Source organism: Sciurus carolinensis, unplaced genomic scaffold, assembly GCF_902686445.1.
Source record: "Sciurus carolinensis unplaced genomic scaffold, mSciCar1.2, whole genome shotgun sequence".
Lineage (NCBI taxonomy): Eukaryota > Metazoa > Chordata > Mammalia > Rodentia > Sciuridae > Sciurus > Sciurus carolinensis.
Window position 1 is genome coordinate 3,854,480 of NW_025920119.1, and position 17,077 is coordinate 3,871,556.

Sequence of the window (17,077 nt, forward strand, 5' to 3'; positions counted from 1 at the left end):
TAGCCAGGCACTAAGGCTCTTTGTAAACTGCAGGCACTCAATAAGTGCAGGTGCTTCTTGAGCAGACAAAGGTGCAGCATCTCCAAAGCCTTAGACTTCTGACTTTCCAGTGTTGCCTCCTATTGCCCAGTCTGTCCCCCACACTCTGCTCCGTGATTCTCCCCCCAGGGAGGTCCCCCATGTCCCTGTCTCCCGTATCCCCCAGACTCGTGCCCACCCCACGGGTTCTGGGGCTGCCTCTCCGCTGCCACAGGGCTGCCTCCTTCTGCCCAGAGAAGCCGTGGGTGGGTTTTCGGGAACAGCTGCCAGCAGCCGAGATGCAGCGGCTGCCTGGAGAGTCATTAGTAGATAATTAATACTCACGGCACAGAGCTGCGACTTCTGGGCTCTCCCACCACACAACCAGGTCCCCAGCCCTCCTCTGGCTGAAGGCCCCTGACCCTCAGTACAGGCATCCCTGGGGCAGCAGGTGGGTCCTAGACACAAGGGCCATGGCTTGGTGGTCGGGGTCTGTCCTTGGGGGGCTCTGCCTACAAACAGCTGTTGGAGTTGGGGAGCCCTGGAGGCCTGAGGCTGAACACACACATCATCAGCTGGTCACAGGGGGCAGCAGGGCCAGGGTGCAAGGTGGACGCAGCCCCTCCTCACACCTGAGGCCAGTTGACCTTTGGTGGTTGCCATAGTGATGGTCGTCCCCAGCAGCTGGGCAAGGATGTTGCCTCAGCAGCTGTCATGAGCTTGCGTGAGAAGCACCCCCTGGCCCCCTTCCGCCCGCGCTCCATCTGTGAGGCCAGCCACCTCACCTCCCCGAGTTGCCACACTGGGCGCCTGCTGCATGTGCCACAGGGCTGGGGTCACAACTCCGGTCCGCACAGTGCCCATCTCCCAGCTCCCCTGCCCAGTGGCTGTGAGACCCCAGCAGGTCATCAACCTTCCCAGAGCCTCAGTCTCCAGGTTTATAAAATGGGCTCGGTGTGCCCCGGGCAGCGCCAAACGTGGCTCAAATGCTCGATTCTCCCAGATGGGGGGGGCTACCTGTTTACAAGTTAGGCGGCTTCTCCTTCCGCCATGTGCATTCACATCATCTGCTGAGCGCCTACTGGATACCGACAGTGCGCTCCACTGGTGACGTACATTCCTTTGGCTCCATCTGCCTGGCATCTAGGCCTGTTTAATTCCCCTGCTGTTCATGCGAAGTTGGCCTCAGCCTCCCCACTGGGCGGTCGGAGAAACCGAGGCTGTGAAGGTCAAGCCCCTGGATCCTGAGGTCTCTCCCTGCCGACGGCAGCTTGCACTCCTCCAGGTCCTTCCGGGTTGCCTCCTGTTTGCCACAGACTTGGATCAGAGCCTGGATCAACTGCGTCCTTGCTGGGTTACCTGAGCCAAGGACACCCCTGCACAGTGCCTTGGCTCCCCAACCTGGGATGCCTCCGGGGCCGCTCTCCGTCAGTGTGCAGGTGAACCGCCCCTGCGTGCAGTGTTTGGTTTGGGAAACCTCCCCTAACAGCAGCTCTTATTTTCACTGTTGTTATCATTATTATTTCTCCATCTGTGGGGCTTGGACACTGTAGGGTCCTGGTCTCTGGCATTCTGGGTTTCGAGCTGGCATGTGTGGCCAGGGAACCCACCCCTGGAGGGAGGTGGTGGCAGGAGGCCTGCGGTTCTGGATTCTCAGTCTGCCTCCTAATCACCCACCTGCTCCACCATGCAGCATTAGGCTGGGTGTGGGAGCTTGGAGGAGGCTGGGAGGGGGCTCCCTTCCTGGGAGGTTGCCTTCTGTCACTAGACAAACACACACGTAGCACCCACACTCGCTCAGAAATGGAGCGAGGTGTTAAATACAAGAAAGTGGCAGAGGCTGAGGGGCGAGGGCGCCTCCCTGGCCTTCCCCGGGGCCCAGCTGGCTGCTGCTCAGGAAGCCACTCATGTTCCCTGGCGCCTGTGGCCACAGTCTGTGGCCCTCCCAGCAAGCTGAAGGAAGCAACCAGAGGTTCCTGTGGGCTGCACTGCCTGCCCAGAATCTGCTGCTGCCCCTCTGGAGCATGGTAAGTGACCTCCCAGGTGTGGTGGGGGCCCTGATCCCGAGGGGTCTCTCCAGGTACAGGGCTGGCTTCTTCCCAACCCTGACTTCTCAAGCACAGCTCCTGCCCCCACTACCCAGGGTCCTCATGGTACAGCCTCAGGAGAAACAGGCTGTGCCCACCCAACTCTGCCACTTGGATGCTGTGTGACCCTGGACAAATCTCTTCACCTCTCTGAGACTTCTCTCTGTTAAATGGCACTGTCCCAGGGTCAATGGTGTCAATGAGGATGGCCAAGGTTTTGACTGTGGAATCTTGCACAAGGGACCTGAGTCTCACTTTCCAAATCTGACCAACGAAGATAGTCACACCCCTTCCCTTGAGGGTGGTAAGATAAAGAAATGGGGAGCCGGTCTTGCTGGATTCATTTTATTCAGTGATAATAATCAGCACTGCCATTTGGGAACACCTGTACTGACTTAGGCCTGTTATCCAAGAGGTATTTTTGTGCCTATTTGAACTGAAATGAAATAAAGTGTAAAAAGTCAGTTGCCTGATTTTAGTTTCTCTATTGCAAGTGCTCAATGGCCTTGTGTGGCTAGTTGCCACGATGCTGGGAAGGTGAGAAACTTTAAATCATTCCAGAAAGTTCTTATGGATGGCACTGGGTTCCGCCATGTGTCTCAGACTTGATGTGCCTAAGATTCCCTGGAGAGGGGGTTTGATGCAGATCTGGGCTTGGAAGACCTGCAGTGGAGCCCACAGCTCTGTTTCTGAGTATCTTCCAAGGTCTGAGGCCCACACTCTGAGTAGCATCAGTCTAGGTGATGCTGTTTTGGGTTTGATAGGCAGGGCTCTCTTGGAAAAGGCGACACTCACACAGGGATGGGAGGCTGAGGGTGGAGGATGAAGACCTGAGGACTCCTTAGCGGGTTCAAGCTCTAGCACCAACCTGATTCCCCCAGGAAGCCTTAGTGTCCCCGCGTAGAAAACGGGCATGACTCCCACCTGCTCCCCTCCTCCCTGGGCTGGTGTGGGGAGGGCAAGTGTGGGCAGGGGGCATGTTCGTGATGATCTGGGTCCTGCCAGGCAAGGGGAGGCGGCCTGGCCCAGTGGCCCCCATGGCGGGGCTCCCAGGTTGCCATGGAAACAGTCCCAGGGATGCTCTTCATGGGGATCACTGCCCTCCTCCCTCTGAGGACAGGGCAGAGACTTCTGTCTTCCTGCTTCTGGGTGGCAGAGAGGGGAACCCAAGGCTTGTTCCAGAGGAGCTCAGAGCCACAGTGTGTACCAGGGCCACCCAGGGTGCAGGCAGTGCTTGGTGCTGCTCTGGGATTGACCAAAGGCCATGGCACCGGGTCGATTCCAACACCGTTGTCATTAAGCCCACCTCCCAGAGACCAGGACCTGGGCCCAGGGAACTGATGTCACTTCCCCAAAGCCACAACCCAGGTGGCAGAAGAGCTGGGCTGGGTCCCAGCCTGTCACCACCACAGACTGGTTCCTAGTCCCAGGCTGAGGGCTGATCCTTCTCTTGGGACCCTAGCTGGGCTCCCAGATGTTCAAGCAGAGGGGACCCCCAAGGAAACCCATGCGCACACCTGACACATGCGTGTGCATGTACACACACACAAACACACAGCCCCCTCCACCCAAACGGTAACCCCATGGGCCGCCCGGCCCCCTTTCTGGGTCCCTTCCCATCCAGGAAAGCCAATCCAGCCAAGCAGGAAGGGGGTCTCACAGAAGGGACCCTGTGTCCCTGCTGCCACAAGGGCCACCACTGTGGCTGGGAGGGTTCTGTCGTGCTGATGCTCGGAGGCCTTCTCTCAGCAGAGCCTCCGCCACATGCCTCTCTGGAAAGGGGAAGAAGCGTGTTCCATCATGTCCCATCTGCTGGGCAGAGAAGCAGGGGAGGTCGTGGGTGGGAGGGCGTCCAGGCTTGTCTCCCCCTGGGTGCCCATGCGCTGCATGTGACAGAGGTGTGACCACGTGCGAGCGTGTTGGGGGTTGTGTGTGCATTGTGAGCAAGTGTGCAGGAGCATGCGTGGTCGTGTGGGGAAGTCCGCCTGTGTGTTGTCTGCGCTGAGCTGCGGAGCAGCCTGAGACCCTCCCCAGCCCCTGTGCACACTCTGGGTGGGTGAGCCAGGTGAGGGAGCCACTGTCACCCCATCGGGGCCCTGGGCCTCAGGGCCTGTCTCCTCCCTGCCCACCTCTCCCTGCCTGGGTCCCCTTCTCTCTGCGGGACTCCCCAGCTGATCTCATGGTCTAAGTGGACCCCAGAGCTAACAAAAGTAAACATGAGGAACACTGAGGGGTCTCTGAAGAGCCACTTGCTGTCCTCAGCCCCTTAGCCTACGAACTCATGATGTCCCCCTGCAGCCTGGGGAGGTGGGCCCTGTGATGACCTCCCCTGTGGACAGGGCTCTGGGCCTGGTCCAGAGCTGAGTCCCTCAGCTTTCACATCCGGGACTGCAGACTTGTTCCTGGTGGGCCAGAGGTTCAGTCTCCAGGTTTCGTGGCCAGTTCTGTCATGGTCGCGGGCTCTGCTGCTGTGGAGACAGAGCAGCCGAGATGGAAAGCTGGGTCCTTCTCTCCAACCACAGCTTCCCGCTCTCATCTTACCCACAGAGCAATGGATGGCAGATCTGGGTCCCAGAGAGGGTGTTCTGGTGGGAGAGAGCCATTCGCTGACCATTAATTTTGTATGTATTGCCAGTGCCCAGCTCCATGTGGGCCAAAGAAAACTGTGGACAAAATGGAATCCCTCTTCTCTTCTCCTCTTTCTTCCTTTCTTGTACTTAGTATTGAACCCAGGACACTTTACCACTGAGCTACATCCCCCACCCTTTTTTAATTTTTATTTTTAGGTAGGGTCTCTCCCACTAAGTTACTAAGCTGGCCTCCACTTGTGATCCTCCTGCCTCAGCCTCCCAAGTTGCTGGGATTTTAGGCATGTACCACTGCATGGACCAGAAACCGCATCTCCATCTGAGGTCTGTCGACAGTCAGCAGCAAGGTGGGCCAGGTGCCTCATCCCAGGGCACAAACGCAGGGGCCCTTATTTCCAAGAGAGGGGCAGGGAGCTGGGGGAGGGGACAGAAGGATGTAGGAGAGGGTGACATTGGGAGGGCCAGGGTTAGGGAAGGCGTGGAGGCAACAGGGACAGGGGAGAGGCTGGCAGCTTGAGGACCTGCCCCTGATGAGGTGTGAGTGGGGTTGGGCTTCGAGGTCTCCCTTGCGGATTCCACTGTGGGCAGTGGGGGGCCCTGGAGGCATGAAACCCACAGGAGGCCCCTGTCCTTGCCTCTGTCTCCAGGCCTTGGCTGGGGGCCCCTGACCTTGACCTCATCTGGCACGGTGGGCTTGGTGTTTAGCTGCTGACTGCTGGCCGGTGGCGCTTCCTCTCACTGACATGCACCAGCCTGTGCCTCAGTGGCTCTGCTCACTCCCAGGAGGCCACTCTGGCCCCGTGCCTGACCCTGCACTGGCTGAGGCCTCCTGGATCTTTGGCCTGCCCCTTCCTGCTCTTGTCCCAAAGCCAATGATGCTTGTCCCTGCAGAGCCGTCCCACTGTCAGATGCTCTGTGTGAATCAGCCAGGCACCTGCTCCTGGCCTGCAGCTCCACCCAGCCCAGCTCTGGGCCCGTCACACTTACTTGTGGCTCCAGTCCACAGAGCTGGCACATAGTAGGTGCTCACCTCACCAACATGGAATGGATGACTTGATTCCTCTCACTGCAAGGAGAGGACACTACCGCTGGACAGTTTGCAGGAAGGAGGAAAGAGAGGGGAGAATGTAGGCCCTCACCACCTGCAGGTTTCATACAGGGACACGGACCATAGTGAGAGGCAGGGGCATGGATGGAATGGTCCTTGGACTTTCTTCTTGAGTCCAGAGCATCGGTGGGTGGGACACGAGGTCTCTTGAGGGAGACTCATGTGGTCTTGGGGGTGAGGCAGGACCTCAGGGCAGTCTAGGAAGTGGTTGCAGAAAGGTCACAGGGGACTTCTGATCCTGGCCTAGGGTTGGACCTTCATCCTGGCTCTAAAGTCAACACTGACTGTTACTCCAGATTGAGCCTGTCCCTGTTACAGTCTGAGCCCTGATCCCAGTTATAGACTGAGACCAGATCTCAGTCACAGCTGGACACTCTGACCCTTGATACAGCCTAAGCCCTCAGTAGTCATAGATTAAACCATTAGGACCTGAACCCTGATCCCATTTAGACTGATCCTTCACCGTAATCCCAGACTAAGTCCCAACTATTGACAAAGATTGAGTCCTGACCCCAGTCACATTCTGTACACCAACCCTTGGTACATCCTAAGTCCTCAGTAGTCATAGATTAAACCATTATGTCCTGAGCCCTGATCCCAGTTACAGACTGATCCTTCACCATAGCCCCAGATTGAGTGCTGACCCCAGTCACATACTGAAGACTGACCCTTGTTGCCAAGCAAGCCCTAACCATGGTACAGAATGAGCCTGGACCCTAATCTCACAGTAAAGACCAACTCTGCTATAGACTGAGCCTTGACCCTGGGCCAGCCCTAGATGGAGCCCCGACCCAGCTCCCCTGCCCCCAGCTTGGCCTGCCAGCTCCTAAAGTTCCTCTGTGCACACAGCAGCCCTTCTGGCCCCATGAGTCTGTGTGGTGGCCACAGTGTAGGACTGCCCTCCTCCTGCCTTGTTGCTGTGGCCAGTGAGCTGTGGGCAGGGAAGCCGGGCATGCCAGGTGGAAGTCCTACCTGCAGTGTGACTCTCCACCCCACCCCCTGCCAGAGTAACCAGGGATGTTCCCTAGGGTGGGGCCTCCATCCGCCTGATGCCCTGAGCCAGGAGAGTAGCCCAGATCAACCACACTGGACACACAGCCTGGCGAGTCGGGAGCCTTCGCCCACTTCTTGGGCACTGAGATCGAGGGCTGCTATTCCTGCCGCACAGCCTGACTGATACATCCAGAAACCTTCTCGCCTTGAAGGCAGCCACGCTGGGTTCTGCCCATTCCTGAGCATGATCAGGAGGGTCCAAGACCCGGAGCCGGGGGTGGGTGCCAGCCAACCACGCCCAGGCCAGGCCCATGGGGGGCACTGTGCTAACGCTGGGGCTGGAGCTGGGAACCCCGCCTCTGCCTCGGTCCTGAGGGAAAGTCTCATCACCCCCACACTGAGGGGTCCTCAAGAATGCTGACCCGTCCCCAGGATGGACAGTGAACTTGCCACGGCGGTGCCTGCGGTGGAATGTGTGAGGGACCCGGCCCGTGAGGGTCTCCCTTCCAGGCTTCTCGTGAGATCAGGCTGGTCCCACCCTCTGCGGGCACAAGTCCAACCCACCACCATTCCTGTTTCCCTACTTGGCTGGGCAGGGGTCCCTGCGTGGTCGTCATTGTGCCTGCTAATCTGTGCCGAGAGCTCTTGCTGGGCGCCAGGCCATCGCCTTCCACACCTCCACCCCTGACAAGCCTGAGGTCAGCTCTGCCCCCTCTTCCTCCCAGGCTCCCACGCCGTCCTCCCCGTCCTGCCCCTTCCTCCCTGTCATTAATTCAACCACAGCTCCCAGGGTGGTCGTGGACAGGTGCTCCGGACAGAAACTGTTGGCTTCAAATCCCAGCCTCATCCTCTACTAGCCAGCGTGTGACCCTGGACAGGTTTGTCAACCCCTCTGCTTTGGTTTCTGTGGCTATAAAATGGGAAACACAGAGTCCTGCTCACAGTGGATTGGTGCAGAGAGGCAGAGATGCTTCCAGTCGTGTGTGGTACAGAGTGAGCCATCAGCGATGCCCCCGTGGTTATTCAGAGGGCCAGGGGCTTAACCTTCAGGTCTTGAGTTTCTGGTGGGCCAACCTCCAGGTTTCAGAGATGGGAAAAACAGAGGCAGGTAAATAATGACAGTGGACATAGGAATGTCACTATGTGCAAGGTCAAAATTCAGTTCTCTCAAAATCCTCGTGAAATGTACACTACTTTTATCATGTTGTAGATGAGCAAATTGAGACACAGAGAGGTTAAGTGACTTGTCTGAGGTCACACAGCTCATAGTGGGTGATTGAGCACACATGCTAACTAACAGGCACCACAGGCAGAGAAGTAATCCATAATGCACAGGGCTGGATCTGTGGGCAATGTGGGCCAGCTGGCCACTGCCTGGGCCCCTCAGCAGGCCCGGCTTCCTTGCCTCTGCTTCATCCAGTAACATATATTATTAATGATAACAATCATTGTAATTGCTTATCGATCTCTCTGGGTGCTCCCAGCACTCCACCCAGCCCTGAATTTGGGTAACTGACCAGCAAATTCACAAATCTGTCCCCAGCAGTGCACTGCATACAGCTGGTGCCCAACAGAGACCCAGTCACATGACCAAGTGTACAGCCGGCTATATCCAGATGCACACTCTGGTCCAGCTGGTGACTGACACACGGTCACCTGGCAGCCACACAACGTCCCTCTCTGACCCAGAGGAACTTATCACTTGCTTCATTTTTTCAGCATTTTCCCCAGATCAAGAAAGTGCTCTTGTGGAATGTAAGCGAGATCAGAGGAAGAGTCGTCTCTGTGCCCCAGGGTCACTGGGGACAGTGCTTCTCAACCCTGAGCATGCAAGTCTGCACTGTTTTAATTTCCATTTTTGTCTTGGTCCTGGGATTGTACCCAGGGGTTCTCTACCATGGAGCTACATCCCGGCCCCTTTATATCTTTTATTTTGAGACATCATCTCACTAAACAGCTAAGGTTGGTCTTGAACTTGCTATCCTCCTGCCTCAGCCTCCCAAGTAGCTAGGATGACAGGCGTGTGCCACCACGCCCAGCAGGTCACATTTTGGAAGAGCTCTGGCAGATGCTGAGGCTGTGGGTCTGCAGCGATGCCCTGAGTGGCGGGATCTTGTTGACGACTAACAACATTCACCTGCAACATAAGTAAGGGTCACGAGGGGCAGCGGGAGAGAGGTGGGAAACAGCACAGGTTTTGGAGTTCAGGGGTTTGGCCCTATATTTTGCTGTGTGACTTTAGGCAAGTGGTGTCATGTCTCTGAGCCTCAGTTTCTCTGTCTTTGGAAAACATGGATAATTTTACCTATTGCAATGATTCCTTGGGGTGGTTTTAATGATATAATGGATGTGAAAACTTCCTGCACAACTGGAGGTACTTCCAACTCTCTCCTTCCTTCCTTCCCACCTTCCCTCCCTCCCTCCCACCCTCCCTCCTTTTTCCCCTCCTCTCTTGCTTCTATCTGTCCCTCCCTACAGTTTTGTTCAGCACATGTCACTTAAAACCATTACAATCGTTTGAATCTGGTCACTTTTTAAGGGGACCATGATGGTGGGTGGCCAGAGGAGACTTGGGGTGCTTCTGAAGGGCAGGTCTGCTCAGGGCGTTGTCATTGGAGACAGGGCAGAGGCTGAGGAGTCTGCACCACACCAATCTCAGAACTCACCTATAGCAGGCACGGACTTGGATGACGCTCAGCTGCCAGCTGCCACCCCATCCAGCATTCCTGATGCCCTGCTTTACTACTGGGGCTCTTTCTCCAAGGGATGCCACCAGCTGGCCATGTTCAGGGGCCCCTGGCAGCCACCTGAGGATGGGAGGTGGGGAGGGGTTTCCTAACTGCAGTGACTCACAGAGGGGAACTCTGAGGGTCTTCAGGGTCCCCTGGGATGGAGCGCCGGCTTCCCAGGCCAGTAACTGGCCTATCTTTAACACCTATCCTCCTTCCTCTTCCTCCCGAGAAAACCACCTGCTCCCAGCACCCTGCATCAGGTCTGCTCTTGGGGCACCTGATCAGCTAATCTGGCCAGGGCTTGCTGTCCTTGGTGCTGATTAACAAGGTGTGCCTCTCTCTCCCTCTCCCTTTCCTCTCTTTCCCTCTCTCCCTCCCTCCCTCTCCCTCGCCCTCTCTCTCCTTTTCTCTCTCTGCCTCTCCATCCTTCTCCTCCACAGCCCTCTTGTTTCTAATGTTGTTTTGCATGGAATGTTCTCAAGCTGCCTACCTTCATGCTCAGAAGGGCACACATCTGCCTCCCATTCTAGAGGTGCAGACTGAGGCCTGGAACCGGTAGGCTCCTTTAGGGGTTCATTCAACCAGCATATGTTGGGGACTCAGACCAGGCACTGCATTGGGCAGTGCCATGGACGGGGTTCCATGGCCCTCCCAGCATTTGGTGGACCTCACTGGGCATCAGGATCCCTCTGGGACCTTGTTCAAGTGCAGATTCCTCCCCTAGAGAAGGGGATTCAGCAGGTGCGGTTCAGGAGGCCAGAAGCCTGCATATCAAAAACAAGCCCCAAAGAACCGCAGGTGGTTCTGGGTCAAGGGGTGCTGCCTGGAAACACCTGGAGGAGCACCAGCTCAGAAGGCTGGGTTTGGGCTTGGCAGAGGACACATAGGACCAGCTGTTTCTGGGCACTATTGCCCTGCCCTCTGGTGCTTCTGGCCACCCTCCACCAGGCGTAAGCCTCTGGCATCCTAGCTGCCAACCAGAGGCCACCCAGAAACTGCCTTCCTCCAGGAGCTGAGCCAGGCAGGGACGGGCCGACCAGAGTTGACGCTCTAGCTTCCTTTGCCATGGACAGCACTCTACTGTTTACAAAGTGCTTGCCGCAGTTTGAAGTGGCACGTGAAGGATGCTCCAGAGCTCCTAGTCCCCACAGCCACTCCTCACAGGGCCTTCTCGCCCTTCTCCAGCCAAGGACTGAGTCTCAGGAACCCAGCCCAAGGGACCCCCCATGAGCTGAGACCAGTGCCCACCTGCCCCACGTCCAAACCGCAAGGTTCTCTCGTCAGGAGATCCCAGAGGACAAGGTGTAGCCCAGTAGTGCGTCTAATCCCAGAGGACCAACCCTGCCACCCACAGAGGACTGTCCCAGCCCCAGGGGCCCCAGTGCCCATCCCACGGCACTTCCCCTCACCCAGGGCTTCCTGCCTTCCAGCACTTGGAGCACTGTCTTTGTCACTAGATGAAGCCAGCTGCTTGCACATCTGCCCCACCAAGCCCCCCTCCACTTTTCAAAGAGCCACTGTTCATGTAGCAACTCCAGCCAGCCCTGACTTTCCCCCGACAACCTGTATCCTGAGCATCTTTCCCGAGTCACAGAAGCAGAACCATATGGTCCCGGAGGTCAAGTCACCTGCCTGAGCTCAGATCTGCTAAGCCAGTATGACAGACCTGGGTCCAGATCTTCCTAAGTCCTGCACCAGCACACTGTGTGGCTGGGCTGTGGTCTCTGCGCTGTCCTTGAAGCCTGGAGCCTGCCCACAGTCCTCAGGTGAGCAGAGACATGGGCAGGCCTGTCCCCAGAGCAGAGGGCAGCGCTGCATCTCACTATTCAGACCACCACCTTGTGGAGCCCACCTGTGGGAATTTGGGGACCTGTCATTGCTGAAGGTGTAGCAAGTACCTGCACAGGAAAACAGGGGAGAGGGAAGGGAGGAGGGAAAGAGGTGGAAAGAGACAGAGAGAGACCCAGAGACAGACAGGACAGAGGGAGAAGTGGCTGACCCAAGAGCCCTTTGCAAGGTTCCTGCATTGGCAGTGTGGGAGATGAGAATGGCCTTCCTCCAACCTGCTGGGCTTAAGAGATGACTGGACAATCGTAGAGATCAGGTGTGACCCAAGTGCAACAAGACCATCCGTGGCTCTGATCCCCTGTGTGACTCCAGCAAGCCAGTCCTGCGGGTCAGACAACACTGCCATGTACGGATGGGCCTTGGAATCTGTGCAGAAGTGCCAGGTGAGGGAGACGCAGGGAGGGAAGGGCCTGCTGGGAGGCCACACACCTGGGCAGTAGGACACTCTTCTGTAATTTGCACAAGAATGTTCTGTGGGCTGATGATGGTTCCAGTTCAGGGCTGTGAGAGCCAGGTGACCAGCGATTGGTAGGGCTTCCCCTGGAGCCAGCAAGAGTCTGCAAAGAGAGGCTCAGGGTCAGCCTTCTGAACAACAGGGGAGCCCGACCTCGCCCCAGGGGAGGAATGCAGACCACCAGAGTAGGGGCTGGCTGCCATGTTTTCTATCAAGCCCCTATTGCCAGGTGAGTGCTGGTTTTGTTTGTTGGTTAGATTTTCTTCTTTCATAGTGAGACTTGCCTTGTTTCCATTTTGTTGGGGATGATGTTTTAAACTGGTTTTATTTACATTGGAGACTTTCCTTTGGAGGTTCAAAGTGTATTAAAGTGAGCCCTTCCCCACCACTCTGGCTGCTTAAAATCCTCCATTAATCCATCCATCCATCCTTCTCTCTATCCTCATCCATCCATCCATTCATCCATGTATCCCTAAATCTATTACCCATCTCTTTATATATCTATCCATTATCCATCCAACATCCATCCATCCATAGTCCAACCATCCGTCATCCATCCATTCACCTATTCATCCATCCATCAATTCATCCACCCATCCACCCACCCACCCTCCCATCCATCCATCTGTCCATCCATCCATACCTCCATCCATCCATGCATCTGTCCATCTATTCATCCACCCACCCATCCATTCACCCACCCATCCATCCATCCATCACCCATCCACCTATTCATCCATCCACCCATCCATCCACCCATCAATCCTTCTATCCATTCATCCACATATCCATCCATCCATCCACCCATCCATCCACCCATCTATCCTTCCATCCATCCATCCACCCATCCATTCATCCATACATCCATCCACCACCCATTAGTCCATCCATCCATCCATTTATCCATCCATCCATGCACCCACCCATCCAACAAAGGCAGTCATTCATTCATTGACTCAACACAAATACCAACTGAGCACCCCACTGTGTGCCAGGTCCCCTCTTGGCACCAGGGATCCAGTCTACACTATGCAGGTCAGATCCCTGCCTGTAAGGGGCTGGCATTCCAGCACAGACAGACAGACCACTGACAGGCCAACATCATCCATGCCAGCAACCAGAGCACGTTGCCTTGTGGGGCTGGGGAGGGATGTCTGACTCTTGGCACCCACAGGGTCAGGAAGGCCTCTCCCAGGGAGGACTCAGACCCACGACCCGCATTACAAGCGGGACACTCTTCCATGCAGACAATCAGTTGTGCTTGGATGACAATGTGGTGCATCAGCGTCATCAGCATTAAAGTCCTGTGGTTGTTTTTTTTTTTTTTTTAAACCTGGAGATAGTCACAGCTAGGCTGTCGTTGGTTGGCAAGGTCAGTCTTTCAAGGTGGCAGGAGGCACCTGGCCTTTGGTAACTATCTTGAGCTGACATCAGATGCCATTTGTCCATCTTCTCGATGACCACAACAACCTCTACTTGATGGGTGGAGTGAGGTGCTACAGGAGGGTCAAGGGGATCACTTCTGTTAGCCCTTCCTCTGCTGCTGTCACTTCTAATCCTTTCTTCCAAGCATCCAGTCACATGGTGCTTGGATTTCTGGGCAACAGTTCTGGCTCCATCATCTATAAGCTGTGTGGCCTTGGGCAAGTAACTTTGCCTCTCTGAGCCCTAATTTCCTCATTTGAAATGGAAACTTCCCTGTGTCCTTGATTCTAAAATACCTCTATCCCCTGCCTGGTCCCTGTGTGTTTTAATGATTCAGACATAGGTTTTATAATCAGTTCTTCTCACACTACAGTGTGCACAAGAGTCCCCCTGGGGAGGGGGATCTAGTTAAAATGCAGATCCCTGTTCGGCATGTCTGCACTTCCACCGGGATCTCAGGTGACCGCGCGACTGCACTAGTCTGAGGACCACCCTCGAAGTAGCGGGAAAGCTGCTGACTTAACCCATTTCATGTGGCTGTTATCAAATCAAGGGGAAAAATCCCCTGTGGATCGAATTTTTAATTTCAGGAAATGCATTAACCCTGTGTTTCATTTTATCCCCCGCCCCTGTAACCCCATAAAAATGTTTGTAAAGTGCCCAGCACATGGGCTGGCCCGTGGAAAACGTTAATAGATGTTGGCTGGCTCGTTTGGAAACCTCCAGAGCCAGTGCAGGATGTGAAGGCAGACGCTGGATCTTGTATTTTCCTTTTACCTTTGTAGTTATCTTTGAATAATCAATGTGCAAACAATATAATGGAATGAATTACATTTAATTGTATGCAAATGGCTCTTGAACACCTTAATAAGTATGCCAAGGCAATTATAAATGATTTTTTTCTTAGTAATATAAAAATAATACTAAGTGTTGCCATATCTAGGGTTCACTGGAAAAGAACCATAGTGCCATCCTGGGAGACCACCTCCCTGAAAGTTCACATTTCAATTGTGAAAATTCTAAAGTATACTAGTTTCAGAATATATAGTCAAGCAGAAGGTTATGTGTGTTAAAAGTGTTTATTCTTGAAACTTGGCAGCATTTTACCTTTCAGTCATTGTACAACGCCTATTATTTTCACTACACTTAGGTATTCAGCAGACTTTCAAGTAAAATTCAGGTTCTGGTATTTTAAAGCTCATTACCTTTAGAATAATAAATACTATCTCTTCAGGAGAGCCAAATCAGACACAGATATAGTTAGCAACCTAACAGAATGGCGACATTTTTTATAACATCCTAAATGTTGCAATGAATCGTTATCCTACATATGCCACCTAATGTATAGAAAATTTTAGATCTGAGAATATTGCAGAGGAAATCAGCCTCAGACACATTCTTCATGTGAAAGTTTACAAGGCACTCCCCTCTTCCAAGAAACCATCAGATCGTGCATTGGTTTTTAGGCAAACAAATGAAAAGAATAAGCATCTAAGTTCCTAATTCAGTCATTTAAAAAAATAGAATTTACAAATACAACATAGATAGACCTGAATATTTTATTTATATAACAAGAGATTAGCTGCAAGAAGCATATAAGCAAATACTTTTTTCTCATAGGTAAAGTGTGTAATGCATAAATAAATGAAAAATAATATTTATAGTCAGTTTTATAACTAGCATTCAAATTTGGCTAATAAATCTTAATTTTATAAGTGTATTAATTTTGAAATACAACATGAAAGAGTCAGTATTGTCAGATATACAATTGAATTATTGTAACAGAAATAACAACAATGAACAGAGAAAGAGGTTTCTGATAGAAAATTTCTTTGTTATTAGTAAATAGAAACACCTGAGTGTATTTCAGATTATTTTCATTCAAAGTCTATCAGAATTCACTGCTAAGAATATTAAATAGCTTCTGGAAAAATCAGCTACACTCAGGCAGATGTAGCATTTGCTTGGTCTTATAGAGTATTTTGCTAGAGAATAAAGCAGAACTCAAAGTGTTGCAAGTTTTAAGAATAAATTTTTATACCATTTTATTGAAGCTAGCCTCTTCACAACTTCTGATTTTTATGGGACTTGGAAGTGAGGGGATGGGAGGAAGTGGACAGGGAGTAGGTATGGAGGAGGGCATGACAGATCATGGTGACAGCCAGGGGTATACATCAACTCACACTGAGTTCAGCAAACCCATTCAGCTTCACTTCATAAGGAATCTCTGACCCTTCACAGTAAGAAGCCAACTTAAATGTCAATGTTTTTAAAGCTTTGGCATCATCAACAATCTGCTATAAGTTAGGAGCCTCTATAACTACATCAGGACTATCAACCAGGCCAGCAGAAAAGAGCTCCTATGATATACCATTGACCATATCTCTTCTTTGAGGAAACTCAAATAAATATCATTAAGTCCCTTCCTGGAGCGTCTCAATCTTAAAACATGGTTCACAGCACAAGAAACATTTCTGTAGTCTTCACTCACATTGTGTTGACCCCAAGATTTGTGAACAGAGGGTGACTCTATTTGCTGGGGGATGCTGCTGATATTCACCAATACCTCTGGATTTTCTTAGTTTTTATGACTTTTCTTGACAAGTAGCTGTTTTCCCCTCTTCACTTTTCTTATCCACCTTGTTGTCACTCCACTCCCAGTTCCTACCTTTAGTTTTATGGAGGTGTCCACTTGACAACGGAACTACTCTTACCTTCTTGGCTCTTTGGGCTATGTCTGGCAGGTAAGCAGACTCTCAATCAGGTACTCTCTGCTGTTGGATTTCTGGAAGTGTTTGTATTTTGAAAGTTCTGCTGCTGTAAGCCTTTTGCAAGACACAGTGAAAGTAATTTTCTAAGGATTTGCTGTAATTTTTCATCATTTATCTTCTACTTGGGTTTCTAAAGTGGGTGTATAATTTTGCAAAGTCAGCAATAACACTTTCATGGAAGGGTATTTATGATAAGGTGCTGCTCTTGATACTACTACAATGGTGTAATTCCCAAACTCCACATGTCAATCTTGAAGTCATAGCCTCTTACGAGTTTCATGACTTCAGGTGCCATCCAACAAGGCATGCCAAGACATTTTTCTTACTTTATTACTTGTAACATCACCCCCTGTTGCTGAGAATGCACTTACCTCCAAATCTGCTATTTGTGCCAAACCATCCTCACCCAGAGGAATATTACCAATTTCAAATCCCTGTGAATGTGACCATTTCTGTGTAGATAGTCTAAACCTTCTAAAACCTCTTTAAGAATTACTGCATCTTCCAGAACTCTGTTCTTGAGCTGTCTTTGGTTGACAATGTATCTGATGACATCTAACATTGAGCCTTCACTTAGCAATTTCATGACCAGCCAAAGTTCATCTTTTACCCCAAAAGAGGTGTAATAGGTCACTACACTGGGATGGCTGCACTGACCCATGGCTTGAATTTCTTTTAATGATTCCTTCATACTTGTCTGTCATTTTTCTGCATAACTTTTCTGATAACTTTATTGCTACACATTCTTGCCTGGCTTGCACAGGGTAGACTGAATCACTGTAGTAACTCTACTGTCCATAACTTTCTGCAACTTATATGCACAAATCTAGATGGTCAGCCAACTGTCTGTGCTGCCAGGGCCAGGGCCTGGGATCAGCTGGGACTGAGGCAGGCACTGCTGTCATAGTCAGAGGAGCCTCTTACTTGCTGTCCCCTGGGCCACCTCCTAGGGAAGCTGGATATGCATAGGTAAGCTGCTGGGCTCCAGTATGATGCTGTCAGAGGAGAGCAGGACAGCAGAAACCTTTCACTTGAAACTTCCCTTGCCTCAAC

The 17,077-nt window shown here is 52.5% G+C and overlaps 1 pseudogene; it reads right to left on the reverse strand.

The window, feature by feature from the left end:
* LOC124973699 (STE20/SPS1-related proline-alanine-rich protein kinase-like) overlaps positions 1 to 16,823 on the reverse strand; it is a 79,720-nt pseudogene extending 62,897 nt beyond the window's left edge.
* Positions 16,824 to 17,077: the final 254 nt, after the last annotated feature.